Source organism: Canis lupus, chromosome 20 (assembly GCF_048164855.1).
Source record: "Canis lupus baileyi chromosome 20, mCanLup2.hap1, whole genome shotgun sequence".
NCBI lineage: Eukaryota > Metazoa > Chordata > Mammalia > Carnivora > Canidae > Canis > Canis lupus.
In genome coordinates, this window is record NC_132857.1 from 27,432,246 (window position 1) to 27,449,909 (window position 17,664).

The 17,664-nt window shown below is 48.4% G+C and overlaps 1 long non-coding RNA gene across 1 annotated transcript in view; it reads right to left on the reverse strand.

The window, feature by feature from the left end:
- LOC140611796 (uncharacterized) overlaps positions 1 to 17,664 on the reverse strand; it is a 62,781-nt gene that overhangs the window by 13,781 nt on the left and 31,336 nt on the right. Inside the window, exon 3 of the long non-coding RNA XR_012013023.1 lies at positions 3,334 to 3,554. This is a non-coding gene — a long non-coding RNA (uncharacterized lncRNA). The remainder of the gene's footprint in view (positions 1 to 3,333; positions 3,555 to 17,664) is intronic.

Genomic DNA, 17,664 nt, shown 5'->3' on the forward strand with positions numbered 1-17,664 from the left:
AAGATAAAAAGCTTCTGCACAGCAAAGAAACAGCCAACAAAACTAAAAGACAACCTACAGAATGGGAGAAGATATTTGCAAATGACGTATCAGATAAAGGGCTAGTATCCAGGATCTATAAAGAACTTATTAAACTCAACACCAAGGAAACCAAGAATCCAATCATGAAATGGGCAAAAGACATGAAGAGAAATCTCACAGAGGAAGACATAGACATGGCCAACATGCACATGAGAAAATGTTCCACATCACTGGCCATCAGGGAAATACAAATCAAAACCACAATGAGATACCACCTCACACCAATGAGAATGGTGAACATTACCAAGACAGGAAACAACAAATGTTGGAGAGGATGTGGAGAAAAGGAAACCCTCTTACACTGTTGGTGGGAATGTGAACTGGTGCAGCCACTTTGGAAAACTGTGTGGAGGTTCCTCAGAGAGTTAAAAATAGACCTGCCCTATGACCCAGCAATTGCACTGTTGGGGATTTACCCCAAAGATTCAGATGCAATGAAACGCCGGGACACCTGCACCCCGATGTTTCTAGCAGCAATGTCCACCACAATAGCTAAACTGTGGAAGGAGCCTCAGTGTCCATCGAAAGATGAATGGATAAAGAAGATGTGGTTTATGTATACAATGGAATATTACTCAGCCATTCGAAACGACAAATACCCACCATTTGCTTCGACGTGGAGGGACCTGGAGGGTTTTGTGCTGAGTGAAATAAGTCAATTGGAAAAGGACAAACATTATATGGTCTCATTCATTTGGGGAATATAAAAATTAGTGAAAGCGAATAAAGGGAAAGGAGAGAAAATGAGTGAAAATATCAGTGAGGGTGACAAAACATGAGAGACACCTAACTCTAGGAAATGAACAATGGGTAGTAGAAGGGGAGGTGGGCAGGAGGATGGGGTGACTGGGTAATGGGCACTGAGTGGGGCACTTGGCAGGATGAGCCCTGAGTGTTATGCTATATGTTGGTAAATTGAACTCCAATAGAAAAAATTTAAAGAAAAAAGAAATGGAAATGCTGAATAGACTCTTTTCCATCAAGGTTATCAGTGATTTAAAACTTACAGAAAGAGGGCTGTCTGGGTGGCTCAGTCAGTTGGGTGTCTGCCTTCAGCTCAGGTTATGATCCTGAGGTCCTGGGATTGAGCTCTACATGGGACTCCCTGCTAAGTGGGGAGCCTGATTCTCCTCCTGCCACTCCCCCTGCTTGGGGTGTCTTACCCATTCTCTCTCTGTCTCAATAAATAAAATCTTTCAATAAAAATAAAATCTACAGAAAGAGAGAGAAATAGAGACATAGAGAAAGACAAAGAGAGGGAAATCAAGCCCAGATGCCAGATGATTTTAGGATGAGTCCTAAATAGCTTTCAGAGAAAAGATAATCCCAATAATATATAAACTATTCAAATGGATGGGTAGAATGTCTTATAGCTCCTTTGAGGAGTCTAGTATAACCTCGATATGAAAACCAGACAAGGAGGATGCCTGGGTGGCTCAGTGGTTCAGCATCTGCCTTCAGCTCGTGTTGTGATCCTGGAGTCCTGGGATCGAGTCTGCATTGGGTTCCCTGTGGGAAGCCTGCTTCCCCCTCTGCCTATATCTCTGCCTCTTTCTTTGTGTGTCTTTCATGAATAAATAAAGAAAATCTTTTAAAAAAACAGGGAAAATTATAGGTCAGTTATACTCATGAACATCAATATGAATGTCATGAATAAAATATTAGAGAACTAAACCCAGTAATGAATAAAAACAACAATATATCATGACCAATATGCCACCAGGAAAGCACAATTTAATAGTAGTAAACATATCAGTGTAACTCACCACTTTACAAAATCAAAAGGAAGAGTGATAATTTTATTACAAGTAGACTTTTAAAATCCGTTAAAAGTAGAGTAAAACTTTTAAAAAAGCTTATATAAGGACTCTCAGTTATGGAATGAATAAGTTATCAGAATAAAAGTCACAGCATAGAGAATATAGTCAATGGTAATATAATAGGGCTGTATGGTGACAGATTATATCTTACTTGTGGTGAGCACAGCACAACATATAAAGACGTTGAATCACTATGTTGTATACCTGAAACTAATGTAACATTGTGTGCCAATTATATTCAAATAACAAAAAAATCTAAAATCTAAAAAGATTTTCTTTATTTGAGAGAGAGAGAGCATGAGCCAGGAGAGGGGCAGAGGGAGAGAGGGAAGCAGACCCCCCACTGAGTGCAGAGCCCAACCTGGGGCTAAATCCCAGGATCTTGAGATCATAATGCGAGCCAAAGTCAGATTCTTAACTGACTGAATCACAGAGATGCCCCCCAAAAAATTTTTTTAAAGAATAAAATCATGTTTCTACATAGCCACAATACTTTGTCATACCTTAAAAAATTAACAATAATTCCATATTATCAAGTAATATCTACTTCATATTCATATTTCCATAATTGTCCTAATATAGAGTTTTCTGTGTTTTTAAATACAGCATTGAATTTTATTCATTCATTGCACTTAAAAAACTTTAGAGGTTAGAAAAGATGAAACAGATATTTATTTTATTATCTGCAGATATTATGGTTGTCCACAAAGAAAAATCTAAGAAAATCTGCAAACTATTAGAACTAATAAAACAGTTCAGCAAGTCTACTGAATACAAGATGTACACACACACACACACACACACACACACACATATATATACCAGCAATGTTAAATTTAAAAATATAACTACTGAAAGATATACTTCCAATAGCAACAAAAGCCATAAGATCCTTAGAAATAAGTCAAAAAAGAGTTGTGCTATACTTATACACGTTTGTCCTAAGTAGCCAGGAAGTTTATACATTGCACACGTCCAGCATCATTACATAGACTGAGATACTCAATCTACACAATTGTAGCCCTGCCTTTATAAAGGAAGTTCTAAGACAGCATTGAAAAAAGTTAAAGCAAACAGAAACAAATGGAGATTCTGACCATGTTCATGGGTCTGAAGATCAATACCATAAAGATATTGATTCTCCCCAAATTATGCTAGCAATTCAATGTAATTGTTATTAAAATCCAATAGGGTATTTCATGGGAGTAGATATTTGCAATTTAACAAAAGACCAGTAGCCATTTTACGTAAAGAATTCCTACAGATCAAAAAGCAAAAGGAAGACAATCCAATAGAAGAAAAAATAAAGAATATGAATGAGCAATTTGCAAAAAGAGAAAAACAAAAAAAATAACAAATGTAAAAGAGAGGAAAGGCAGGTGTCCCTGAGAGGCTGTCTGGCTCCATAGCTCACATTTAATTCTACACCTACCTTCAGAAATACAATCCAAAGACTTTGCAATCATTTATTCTCCTTTACAGAGGGCCGCTTCAAACCCTCGCTTCCTGTACTGGGGGTCAGATGGCTGTGCTTCTCTAGGTGACATCAAAGAGTCATTTACTGAGTCATTTGCCATGGGTCAGTCACCTCAAGAGCTGCTCAGGAGAAGCCAGAGATGAGGAATCCAATACTGTTTTCAGGAGCCACATGGTCTGAGGGGAGAGAGTGCTATGAACAATTGCATTTGTACAGAGTAGGTCAACAGAATCTTTGCACAGAGGGCTGTACAGCACCATGGTGGGAGCTGCTGGCCCCACCCAGGGTATTCACAGAGACCCTCTGAGATTGGGGAAGCTCTGGCTTTCCCATACCAAAGCAAATGTGACATTTGCTGTATAAGCCCCTTTCTATTGCCCAGTTCCCAAAACTAGTGGACGAGAGATAATCATCATGGAATAACAGACAGACTTGGAAAATCTAAGTTCCTCCCACAGTCCCACTTGGTTATCTCAAACTCAGTCATAATTCTGCCCTCAACTTCATGACCTGCCCCTTCCTAACCCTCATCCAACCTTCTAATCACTCAAGTAAAATACTTTAGGGTCATCAGTGCCTCACCTGCTCCATCACAGCCCACTAACTGATCAGGAAGTCTCGGTGGATCACTCTTCAAAATGCATCTAGAATCTGACCATTTCCCTCTATTGCTATTGCTCTGGTGTTAGCCACCACTATCCCATCATCGGGATTACTTCAGTAGCCTCCCAAGGATTCCACCAGCACCCTCTGCCTCCATCCACAGTCACAATGAACTTCTTAAAATAAAGGTCTAGTCATGTCATTTTTCTGCTCCATCCCTCCCATGGCCCCCATTTCAGAGTAAAAACCCAAGTCTTCAGTGACCTATGAGACGCTTCCTGATATGGTCCTTCTAACTTCCAGCTCCTGTTTCCCCCATATTCACTTCGCTCCATCCACACCAGCCACCTATTCCCCACACTGTTCTCCAGCACCTATTCCCCACAGCACTCCAGCATGTCCTATTAGAGGGCTTTGGCATGGCTGTTCCCTCTTTCTGGAACATATTTCACCCAGATATCCACACGGCTAACTCCCTCACCTCCTGCAAATCTTTGCTCAACATCACCTTGTCATTGAGGCTTGCTCTGATCACTTTATACAAATTGCATCCCACTTCCTGCCCTCACCTACTCCAGGCTTCCTAATTCAACTAACTCAGCTCTAATATGTTCAAGTATTACCTCCTGCTAACATACTCTATCATGTCCATGGTTTATTGTAGGTCTCTGCCAGAAGGCAGATCTGCAAGGGTGATGATTTTTGCTTACTTTGCCCACTGCTTGGGACAGTCACTGCCACATAGTAGGTACCCACTGCACATTCAGCTTCCCCTTTCCTTAAAGCATGAAATCCTGGGAACCTGAGTTGCTCAGTGGCTGAGCATCTGCCTTTGGCTCAGGTTGTGATCCTAGGGTCCTGGGATCGAGTCCCACATCAGGCTCCCCGCAGGGAGCCTGCTTCTCCCTCTGCCTATGTCTCTGCCTCTCTGTATTCTCTCTTGAATAAATAAATTAAAAAAAAAAAAAAGAAATCTTAATCCTGCCTCAAGAGTGCTTATTGCTTTAGGATCAGAGGAAAACACTAAAAATATCTAACACCATGCAAGAAACAGGAAGAATCCCGGTCCCTCGTTTTAAACAGCTCTTTAATAAAAGGTGAATAGTCCTTAATGGTCCAGTAGGGACTGGTAGGTGACATATATGGGACCTCAGGCAGCTGTAGGATAACAGGCCTCTGGTCCCCATGGACAGTGCCCACTTCACCTACAGGCACTGACTGCATTTTGTTGAACTCTTACTTGTTCAGGCTGCTATAACAAAATACCACAGACTGGGCAACTTAAACATTTATTTCTCACCTTTCTAGAAACTGGAAAGTCTAATAAGCCAGGTACCAGCTGATTCAGTCTCTGGTGAGGGCCCTCTTCCTGGCTTGCAGATGGCCACCTTTTTTGCTGTGTCCTCACATGGTGGACAGAGAGCAAGGTCTGGTCTCTGTTTCTGTTCTTATAATCCATCAGGAGCCCTACCCCCAACCTCATCTAAATATAATTACTTCCCAAAGGCTCCACCTCCAAATACCAGCACATAGGGGGTTAAAGCTTCAACATTTGACCTATAGGGGACACATACATTCAGCTCCTAATGCTCACTCTGTGGATTTCTGCTCAGAGATAGGAAGTTCCCTTGCTGGACAAAGGGCCGTGGAGCCATGACTTGGCTATTGGTGCTTCCTCTGCTGAGCTCAGAGCCTAATGACGCAGCATCTTCTCTAACACTAGAGACCAGACAAGAAAGGGTGTGAGGGATGTTTACAGTCACTCTGCAGTGTAATGAATCCCTGCCACAACTCTCTTGCCAATACAATGCAATTACATGTTACACATATGGACTGCAGTAGGGCTAGGCACTGCATGGAATTGGAGCATCGTCTCTCCCACATCAGTGCAGAATTAATTTATCGTCTTCCCCACCAGGAGCCAGAGCCACTGCTCCTGGTATCTCCAATCCACTTTCCTCTCCTGTTTGTCATGACTACATTCAGGGTGGGCCGAGGTTTCCTGTGAAGCCCATCAGGCCCTTGCATGAATGGGCTAAAATGTAACTCAGTACTGTCAAGAGCTCCCCAAGGGTGAATGAATTTTGCACTTTCTCAGAGATGGATTTCCAAGTATCATAATGTGGGGTTGTGCTGGCTTTAGGGGATGTGCTGACTAAGGCCCTGTCTGGGCTGGGGCCTGAAGATTTCATCACTGTTCCAAACTGAGCTGGGTCATCCAGAGACATGGAGGCAAATCCCCCCACCACCAGAGAAACCGCTATCTACAGCAAAGAGACGGCTATCTGCAGCAAAACATGGCCCACTTCCCCAGCATATCTGAGCCTGACAACGGCTTTGCAGTTTTGGCCTGAATGAAGGCAGCCTCTGTTCAGGGAGTCCTGCGGTGAGCAAGCACTATGTCCAGAGGGTACTTCGAAGTATCTTTCCAGATTTCACAGTGACCCTGTCACCCATCTGTCATAGAAGGACATGGGTGCCCAGAGAGGTGAAGTGACAGGCTTTGTCACCCAGCTGATCAGTATCTGAGCTGAGATGCAACCCCAGCTCCCTCTGACTACACAGCCCACTGTCAGAGAGGGGCAACCACCCAAATTGCTAATGCCTCCTTCTTGAGCACTCTGAGTGCTAAAGGGTGACTGGAAGGTCTCAGGCAGAGAACACACAAGTAAACAGCATCCTGGACAGCTGGCCACAATGACAATAAATGTGGCTGATGTGGGAGAAAAAAAGATTCTGAGTTTCCCGAGCCTTAAAATGGAGGAAGGATGCTTTGCGAACAGGGGCAAGACTCCCTCTAACTGGACAGACCTGGAAGTAGAAAAGAGTGATTGGTCTGCCAGAAAAGCCAGCTGATAAAGAAACATGAGCCCAGAGCTGGGGCCAGGCCCTCACAGCCCTTTGGAGGTAGAGAACCCAGAATGTCAGGGCTAGAAGGGGGAGGGAGGTCATTGGAGGCTGTTTTCTTCTCTGAGTCCAGTTGATGAGGCAGCCTGTCAGCATCAGCCCTCAGGGTTCCCCATCTGGAGTGGAGAGCAAGGTACCATGGCTAACGATTGTAGCAAAGGAGATGGGAACAGGTGTAGTCTGTCCAGAGCAGAGGGAAAGGCCATACCTGGTAGCACTTGCAAAGGGGGCCAGACCAGGGACTGAGTGTAAGCTCCCCATCTGACCTCCCCCTTCCAGCTAGGTGGCCCCTGAGGCACCTGATATGGGAAGTTGGGGTACTTCCCTAGCCAAAAAGGAGATATCTTCACCACTACCCCAGCTTTGTTAGGGCATGCAGGCAGAGCTCTGAGGGCTCCACATAGAGAGTACCAGTGCAGAGGACAAGTGAAAATGCTGCCGAAGCACACACGCCATCTATGACCATTCAGGGGACAGCCCCCCAGCGGGCAGTAAGACAGGGCTCCATGGCCCCCAAATGCCAAGCTCATGTCACCCCTCCCATTGCATATATGAATGGAGCTGCCTAAGGTCACAGGGCAGGCAAGGCCCTGTCAGGCCCCAGAATTCACTGTCATGCTCAACACCCAAACTCAGAGGAGGGTGTGCGCCCCTTCCATGTCTGGGAGTGCTCAGGGTCCTTGGGTTCTGAGGCCTGGGTTCTCTGCAGGGCTCTTCAATTGCTCCCCCAGCCAGGGCACACGGCACCAGGTGAGAAGAGAAGGGTGAGTCCTAGGGTTGCACCTCTTGGCAGAGGACCCCTGTCCACACTGTCTTTTGGGATAGAGTGGTACTGCTCTGCTGGCATCACCCCAGCTGCTGATTAGAGCCATGATGTCCCCAGCCCTAAGGCTAAAAATAAGCATAACCGTTCTTGTGTGAACTAGTTAAGAATTTGCTGCTGCATATGCTAGAATTACCTTATCTTTCCACAACAGACATTTTTACAGGAAAACCTGAAATGTTTTTCATCCATCAAAAGGCCAGGGGTCTGGCACTGGCCCCACTTTCTTGAGGTTTAGTCCTGAGCCTAATTTCCTGTGTGCCCGGGAAAGAGAATCTCTGGCCCCATTCATGGGCCAGGTCACAGTGGTAAAGATGGTGGGGGCCAAGAGGATCAGACCCAATGAGCTTCATGTGGGGAACCCAAATGTGGTATGGTGTCAGGACCACAGGTTTCAAGGTGACTCCCCTCTTTTGCTTAAATTCTGGCTCTGCTAACTCTGACTCTGGGGAAGTCACCCACCTCACTGTGCTTCAGGCATCTCATTTGTAAAACAAGGAAAACCTAAGTGAAATAATGCATGTAATAAATCATGCAAAGATAAATAATTTGTGTGGATAATGTCTATAAAGCCTATGGTGCTCAGTTAAAGAGAGTAACCAATGGTGTCATTGTCCACTTGGCTGCCACAGCAAATACTACGGACTAGGTGGCTTAGAGAGGTTATTTCCTCACAGTTTTGGAAGCTGGAAGTCTGAGATCAAGGTGCCATCAGGGTGGTTGTCTGGTAAGACCCTCTTCCTGGCTTGCAGATGGCTGCTTCTTGCAGTGTCCTCACATGACCTTTCCTGTGTGCGTGCACGTGCACACACACATGAGAGAGAGAGAGAGAGAGAGAGAGAGAGAGAGAGAGAGAGAGAGAGGCTGGGGTCTTTACCTCTTGTTATAAGGACACTAGTCCTATAGGATCAAGGCCCCATATGCCCTATCTCCAGATACAGTCACATTGAGGTTTAGGGCTTCAACATATCAAGTGGGGGCCACAATTTAGTCCACGATAATGGAAGTCCAAAGACAGTCACTCAGCAAAGTAGCCAATGTGGAGTTCCCCCACTGGGTATCCAGCACCACACTACTGCAAGAACTGGACAAGAAAGAGTGGCAGCTTTGGGTTCAGGATCTACTGAACCCAATCATGGGCACAGTCTCTACCCTCCACTGGCAAGTGGGGCCAAGACCCAACAAATTCAATTGCATGGAAATCCATATGCGCACATGGCTAGGAGACCCTTACACACCCAGACACACACATGAGCAACACCCACACAGCCTTTACTACCCCCAACCCACACGCTTGCTCTTTAGGCTGACACTGCTAGGACCCCTGAGAGCACATCTGCCCCCACCCCCACATACCCTTAAGCTGATTTTGGAGGTGGTTCTTTCCACCAACGACAAGGTTGGGCAAGGGGGCGCCCCTGTACTTGACAAGGTATGTACTTGACATACCTATGTGCAGGCCAGTTGCATTCAATGGAGAAGGGAGGGAAATGTCTCAAAGTAGCTCTTCTAGAAGCTCCAAACCACACCTTTCCCCCTACCGGAGTTTGTCACTGACGGCACACCATCTTGCTCCCGGATCTGCACATGCCTTCCAGCAGTGGATGTCATGTCTAGGTGGCATCCACATCGTATGACCAGGGAGAAGCTGACTGAAGCTCCAAAGGCTGTCACTTCTCCAGACTGGCACGGGCACAGCCTGAGTCAAACCTGGTGTGTGAGACGCAGGGGCCCAGCTCCTTCTACCAGCAGCCCCTACGCATACTCTGAGTGTGGCAGCATAGTGGGGCAGAAGAGCAGCCCCACACAGCATGCACTACCGTCAGCAGGCCTGGAGCCCTGAAGGACAGCTGAGAGAGTGGGAGCAGGTGGATGTACTCTGAGGCCCAAGCCCGGTGACACACCCAGGCGAGTTCAAGTTTCACTGTGGGTGCTCAGCAGAGCCGTGCTGGTAAATGTCAACTGCCAGCTCTCTAGAGTGAAGGAGGAAGGGCCCTGTTGTGGAGCACCAACTGATTTAAGTATCCCCACATGGTCTATTTGAAGCTACCAACACTTTGATGCCCAGCTCACAAAACTTCTAAAGACTCCCATGAGTCATGCTGAGCCAGCTTCAGTGCAGCACAAGGTCCCTATAACACAGCCTGACAAGCACACAGCAGGTCCCACAAGGGGGGCAGTGCTGGCACACACAGGTACCCAGCCCACTTGGGGGGATAAAAGAGCACCAGGAATCTCAAAAGGGAGGGGACCCACCGTAGGGAGGTTTTGCTGGATCTCTCTCTAGTGCCAAGAAGGGAAGGCAAGGCCTCTGTGGAGAAGGGACAGTGGCCCTATGGACAGAGAAGGCATGAACAAGGTGACATATGCCCCTGAACCATGATAAAGGCAATTCTGAGGGTGCCCAACCCTCCCATCAGGCCCTCAGGTCCTTCTCCTGGGGTCCTGGTCTCTGGCCAGGCTACTGAGGAGGCAGGTCACAGGAGGGCCAGCAGTCAGCCTCCCTTCATTGACTCAGACCCAGATCAGACATAGGAAAAGCATGAAGAATAGCACAGCAGTGCCCATCTGCACCATCCAGCTTGGAATACAAAAGGTCACAAGGTGCACTCGAGTGAACCCCTCTCTCTAACCACTCTCCTGCACTGGAGTTTATCATCCCACTGCCAGTATATGCATCATGTCCTTAAGTGACATTGAGCACTGTTTTGCATATTTTAAACCTGACCTAAATGGCCTCAGACCACATGCAACCTTCTGCGACTCACTTTGCAAGCTTGTTTTCATAAAGCCTTTCTAAGGAGACAGGTGGCCAGCAAGGAGAAGATCCCTGGCCTTGGAGCCCAAGCCAGCACTTGGCAGTGTGACCTACATCAAGAAACACAGCCTCCCAGCCTCAGTTTCTTCATCTGTAAACCAGTGACAACAGTCTCTCCCTGATGGAAAAGCAGTGGACTTATGCCTGGACCAGAGGCAGGCCTTTGCCAGCGCAGTCTCCTCCCAGAGCCCTCGACTATAGTCCTCCAGCCCCTGGTACTCTTTTCCCAGCCCAGAGCCACCTCAAAGGACAGCTCAACCTCAGCGGCCTGGCCACACAGCAGAACAAGCCAGGCCTGCAGGGTCTACTCACTCTGCCCCCATCACTGCAAGCCTAGGGAGTCCTGCTTCAACCCAGGGTCTTACCCTGACCAGGGGTTTATCCAGCCCTTCAGGGCAGCAGGGGCACAAATCCCCCTCACGAGGAATGACACTCCTTCTCCTGGGCCTGAGCCAGCCCCCCACCTGTCTGCCACCGGCTCCAGGTTGCTTCTTAGGCTCCCTTGCTGCTCTCAGTTCCTCTTCCAGCCCCTCAGTGGCAGAGGCCCAGAGCTCTGGGTCTGGAATGTGTCTCCTCCCATCTGCACTCACTCTCTCGGGGATTCTTCCCTTGCCAGGTTTTTAAATACTGCTGACACAGTGAGAACTTCCAGCCTCAGACCATGCAACAGATCTCTCCCCTAAAAGCAAGGGCTCAGATACACAACCACTTACTACGGGTGGTGACTCAGAGGCCAAGCGATCATCTCAAGCTTACTGTGAGTAAGCCAGAACCACTCTCGGCCACCTGTCCCTGAAACCCTTTCCCATCCCAGCCTTCCTGCTAAGTGCCACTTCCATCCTTTCATCCACTCAGGCCAGAAACCTTGGGTTTATTCTCAGCCTTTTTCTCATCCTCCCCACTGAGCAAATCCTCTTGGTTCAACCCTCAAATTATATCCAGAATGCAGCCATTTCTCACCGTCCCTGCTACCCAGCTAGCTGGTCCAGGCCACCATGACCTCTGCTGCAGGATTGCAGAGCCTCCCCACTTGCACTCCCTCACCCTTGCCCACCTCAGGAGTATTCTAGACTCAAAATTGGAATGAACCTATTAAAATCTACATCAAGTCCTATCACCCTCTGCTCAAAACCTGCTTCACACAAGATGGCACCCAATATCAGGACCCCAGGAGCAGGTCCCATCCCCCCATGCTGCAGTAGCTCCTGGAGTTCCCAGAACACCCTGGCTACAACCCTGCTCCTCCACCTGACAGGCAGCGCCCTGCTGTCCTCTCTACCCTCTCACACCTTGGGGTCAAGGCTCAAATCCTCCTCCTATCTCTGATCTATATGGTCCTCCCAGTCTTTCCCTGCTCCTGCTTTGTCCAAATCACCCTCTGGCAGTTGTTTACCATCTGCCCTCCTCACTGGAACCTAACCCCTGAGGGTAGGGATCTGTACACAGAAAAGCAGCTGGCCCAGGAGAAATGCCGCAGGAGGTCCAGGGGCGCCTCCCAGCTGGTTCCCTGATGTTCACACAAGCCCCTGCAGCAGACACCGCACCAGCATGAGCAGCTCTAGCCCCTGTCCCTTCCCTATCTCGCTCCCTCCTGGGCTACCCTCACATCTCAACTGCCCCCCACCCTGTCTCCATGTCCCCCCCTGTAGGCATGAGAATGTCTGACCTTTAGTAGGCAAGTGAGCCCCAGGGCAGGGCCTGTGCACAGAGGAAGAGGAAAGGGAGGGCAGGAAGCCCAAGCATCTCAGGAACATGAAGCTGGAGTGGGAGACAGGCTTGTTCCCCCCAACCCGAGAGTGTGCCTCATAAAAGCCACCTGCAGCCCTGACCACATATCTAGCATACAGTGTTGAAGCCCCTCCTCACTCTCACACAGTGTCACTTGGGCCAGGACACCCTGAGAGGTGGGTCACACGTGGGTGGTGCTTCCCCCATTTTAGATGAAACCATTCATGCTCCTGCTCCTGCTCCACCTTCAAGCCATACCTCAAGTTTGTACCCTGCCCCTGCCCACAGCAGGGACCCTCAGCCATGTCCTGTAGTTTCTCAGCCTCTCCAGGATAACAGAAGGTCCAACCTCAGCTAATAACCCCATAATTCCAATTGAATCCAGTTTGATATCAGAACCCTGAGCTCTCATCCAGGTAAATCCCCTCACCGGGATCAATGACATGGGCAATGTCCTCCTGGATTTGCTGCTCTCAGTTCCTGCTCTCACCTTGTCTTTAAGGGCCCACCCCACTGCTGGGATTCCCCCCAGGATCTCTTTCAAGACAACCCTCCTTGGAGTTAGATACACACCCTTCATCCCACTGTTGGTGGAAGGGAGCACATTTCCATCTGGCCCCACCCCTCTCTGGGCAGGGTCCCTCCCAGCAGTGCTGGTCACTAGTGCTGGTCGCAGTATTTCTGGGTCCCTGCCTCTCAAGGACATGGTAAAATTCCATCTCTATGCCTACCTCCATGCCCCTCTTCAAAGTTGTGGTCACACAGTTTGCTTTGGACAATGATATGGGGACAACTGTGGGCTATGTCATTCCCAGGAGAAGGCTTTTGGGGCCACAATTCTCTGAATCCTCCTTCCTCAGCTAAGGCAATAGCAGAAGCACACAGAAGCTGACGGAAGGTCACTCAGTGACCGTGTGAGCAGAAAGATCCACCAGCCCTTGTGTGCAATAACACGGATGGAGAATAAGCACCATGATGCTAAGCCTATGAGCTTTGGGGATGTTTGTTACTGCAGCATGACCTGGTTGGTCCTGATTGATACACCAACCAAAGTTAGACTCCAGTTTGTGTCCTTTCAACCCTATCTCTCACTTGCTTGGGGGATAATGAGGCACCTTCCTCTGCTCCTCTCTGGAAGTGATCTGCTTAGCACACAATGACCCTTGTGCCATTGAAGTCTTCAATTTCCTATATAGCCAGCTCACTGTCCCTTGGGATGTTCTCAATAGGTGTTCTAAGGTATTACTTTAGGGAGATGCAGAAATTTGACCTCAGCTATAAACAGAACCAAAAAGAAGACGGACTCCATGGGTCACAAAAGCAACACCTTTAAATCCAACCTCAGATCTGATTCTCCTGCCCCACGCTCTGCTCCCCAGATGAAATCCCACACAGCTCCTACAAGACTCCTGATCTCGCTCATAAAATAAAATGTCTTCCTGTCACTTTTAGTCCAAAACAGGGTTGCTTCCACCATTAAGGTGCCCCATCTCACATCACAGTTAGAGAACCCATGCTTGGATGAGGAGTACCTCTTCTCCCTCTGGGAGCTCAGTGGGTGGGGGCAGGATCCCCCTGCAGATGTCCTCTCTGTGCAGGAACTGTGAATGTCAGGGTCCCACCTTGCTAGAGTGATGTTCCCATGGGAGCCACTGAGGTCCTTGCGGACCTACCTCCAGGCATAGCTGATCCCAGTTCCCTAACCAGAAAGACCTGCTCTGGCTGACCACCTAGCTCCCCATTAGCCCAGCTCTCCTACCCCCAGGATCTTGTCCCACCTCTGCTGGCCTGCTGTCACAGGCACAGGCACCTCTGGTCCTCAGGAAACACAACATGCCATGTGACCTGCCTGCCCTCCACCCCAAGTCAGCCTCCTTCCCACTTGGTGCCCCTGTCCCTCCTGCCCCCAGAAATTCATATCAGCTGCCCAGAGGTCTTCCTAAAGCGCCTCCTGACTGCTGAGGAGATAGGGAGCACCCACCCCTTCCCTTCTAGCACTCTAGCAGTTCTCCCCAAAGAAATCCTCTCTCCTGGCACCTTCAAGCTCAGTCCCTTAATAAAATCAAGGGGGTGCTCATTCCTTCACCAAATATTTATTGAGCATTTACTATGTGCCAAGCACTGTTCTGAGGCCAGAGGGAACAGAACAGAGAAGAATCTCTGCCTTCGTGGGGCTGTCCTTTAAGGAGAAGAGACAGAAAGAAATACAATAGTGTAGCAGATGGCATGGTGATAGAACACTACTTGTGTGGGGGGAGGAAAAGACAGAGAGCAGGGTAGGGAGTGAGGGTACAGGGGTAAGGGTGCTGCAACTTTAAGTGTAGGGCTTGGGAGGGGAGGGCATTCAGGCAGAAGATGAGGCTCAAGCAAGGCCTTGAGGGAAAGGAGAGAGTGGAGCAAGGAGGGAAAGCATTCTGGGCAGGGGAATGGGGCAAAATAAAGCCCTGGCATTTATTCAAAGAACAAGAAGGCCAATGTAGACAGGACAAACTGGGCAGAGGAAAGTGGTAAGTGATGACTTCAACCAGGTTAACGGGAGGCCAGACCACACTAGGCCTCAGGGAGAGAGGGGAGAAGCCAGAGCAGAGGAGTGGCATCTTAAGTCTTCTGTTTTGAAAGGATCACTGCAGCTGGTGTTAAGAGCAGACAGTTTGGGGGAGGAGAGGGTGTGGATGTGGAGGGCAAGTGGGGGTCAGCACAATAATCCAGGTGAACTTTGGGACCCAGAAGAGGAAATGAAAATAGTGCAAGGGATCACAGTCAGGACATATTCCAAGATTAAGCTAAATGGATTTTCAATATTTTTTTCTACTTCAATGTAAGTGATATGAAAGAGAAAGGGAGGAGGCCAGGACAACCCTGGGGCTTTTGTCCTGAGCAGGTGGCAGAATGAAGCTATGGTAACCTGAGCCAGGGCAGACAGCAGCCTTGCCAGTTAGAGACAGAAGTCAGAAGAGCCATTTTGGCCAACTTTGGGAGCCATTCATCCAGGAAGGGGCGGGTGATGGGGGGAGGGGTGGGGAGGGGCGGGGGAGATGACGTTCTTCCAGCTGAGGAGAAAAGCCCAGCTGCACATATACCTGGACTGCAGGGTACCTATGGGCAGAGGAAATAGGCCCAAGACTGAGCTGGGCCTCTAGTAGGGAGGCTGAGCAGGAGGGCCAAGGTCAGGAAGGGCCTCCCACTGAGTCCGTGAGCCCCCTCTGCCATGTAGGTGGCCCCCACTTTCACAGTAGATGGGATATCTACCATTCACATGTCCCTAGTATTTTGGAGTCTGAACCAAGAACTGCTGGGACAGTCCCATATTAATGTCTCATTACAGGATCACTTCCCACCTGTGGGGCTCTGCCCAAAGGCCCCAAAGCATCGCTTTTCACCCTGAGATCAATGGCTGAGGAAACAGAGGTCAGGTAACCTTAAACATTTTGGTCAAGACCTCATAGCAGAGCCAGAACTCTCCACTCCCAACCCCAGACCCATCTTTGGGGTGGCGGGGGGCTGAGGTTGCCACACCACATAGCTATGAGCATCCAAGGGCCCTGCAGCTTCCAGGATGCATTTGCACTGAGGGCTCACCCAGAAGTGACTCCAAAGCCAGCCCTGGACTGGGCACTGCAGAGCTCCCCTCCTTCAGCAAGCGGGACATCGTCAGCCTCAGGCCCCATGGCCACACCAGGCCAGGAGTGACCACAAAGGACCATGGCCACTTTCAATAATTCCTACTCGGTGGGATGGTGAGTTGTTGATGTGTCAACAAGTTCACATCAGGAATGGCAGAGGGGGTTACCAAATGACTCTGGGGCCCTCACTCCTCCTAAAATTCACAGAGTCCTGGCTGATAGCCTCGTACCACTGGTGCCTCCTCCTCCCCTTTACTCTTTGGATCGGCCATCTGTCTATATACCCAATACCTCCAAAGCACTTTGGAGGGAGCAGCTTCAATGGGTATTTACATGAACTGATAGTGCATCCTAAGAGCATGTCCATTCACCACCTCCTCAGCATGAGGCAGGATACACACTGGGAGACACACTGCTTTATCCTCACAAGGACTTCACAAAGCAAAGACCACTGATTCATTTCACAGGTGAGCACAGCAAGACCAGGGTGGGTGTGGCCAGGATGCACGATTCACAGCCTGCCCCAACCAAGGTAGAGACAGACCTACCAATCCCTACTTGGCTGGTTAGAAACTAGCAATTTCTGCTCAGATGAAAGATTCCTTACCAATTGGTAGGAAAACTGTGAGAAGATGGTAGCAAAGATGAAATGTAACAAAACATGAAAATGCAAGATCCCCTTTGTAAAGGACCCATATTGTTGCTTCCTCATATGCCCTTGCCCTTTGCAACACTCCTGATCCCACCACACCATGCAGGGATCTTACACTTCACGAACAGAGCTGGCATTCTAGGCCAAGAACATTCCTACATCCAATCATTGGTCTGGAGATGGGGCACTGCCTCTGTTGGTCCTGGCAAGTAACTACAATGGCTATGAACAAAGGCCCCTTCAGGCGGGACATGAGAGAAGAGTCAAGTTGCTCAAGAAGCTACAGCCTGCCATCTGGGTATCTGACATGAAGCACTCAATAGTTAATCTAACATTGTAGAAGGCAGTGTGAAGAAATGGAGCTCATCACACCACTAAGCCACTGGAGCAAGCCTCACCTGAAGCCTGATCCTATCTGGAATTCTTATTCGAGTTAGTCAGAATCTCTCTATTGTTTCAACTGGTTTGAAACCACTTTTTCTGTTGCTTGTGATCATAAGCACCCTAACAAAAATACTCTTACACATTTTTAAAGGATGGCAGGCTTGTATGGTCCAGCTCCACTGGCATAACTCTGGATAAAGGATGGAGGCATCAAGAGGAACTAACAGGAATTTTATAAGCTAATTGATTTTTACATAAGAACTGCAAAAGTCAACATTTGCAGGCACAACTCTCTTGACCCTAGAAAAAAATTGTGGAGTGTGCAAATTTGATTTGAACATTGGGTAAATATTCATTCAATTCAGGTTCTTGCCCTCTTGTCCTCAGGAAGGGTCAAGCAGATGTTCACTCAGCCCTTGACCCCCTCACACAACAACCCAATGCAATCTATCAACAAAACTCTCCCTTGTAGCTCAGACATTGGAGGGGACAAAGCAATGGCCCTTCTCAGGGACCCCCACTCACTAGGCTCCATCTACAGCCTCTGGTCATCTTCCTCCCACCAAAACACAACCGCTCACGATGGGCAATCCCCATGCAAGGTTCCCAACGCTGTCTATATGCTACTAAAGTGTATGTGCTGAGTTCTTCCCTTTCAAAAAGCCAGGCTCTTACCATTAAAAACCTAGGCTTTCAAGACTATGTCTCTACTATGTGTTCTGGGGCATATTTTGGAAAAGCCAAATTT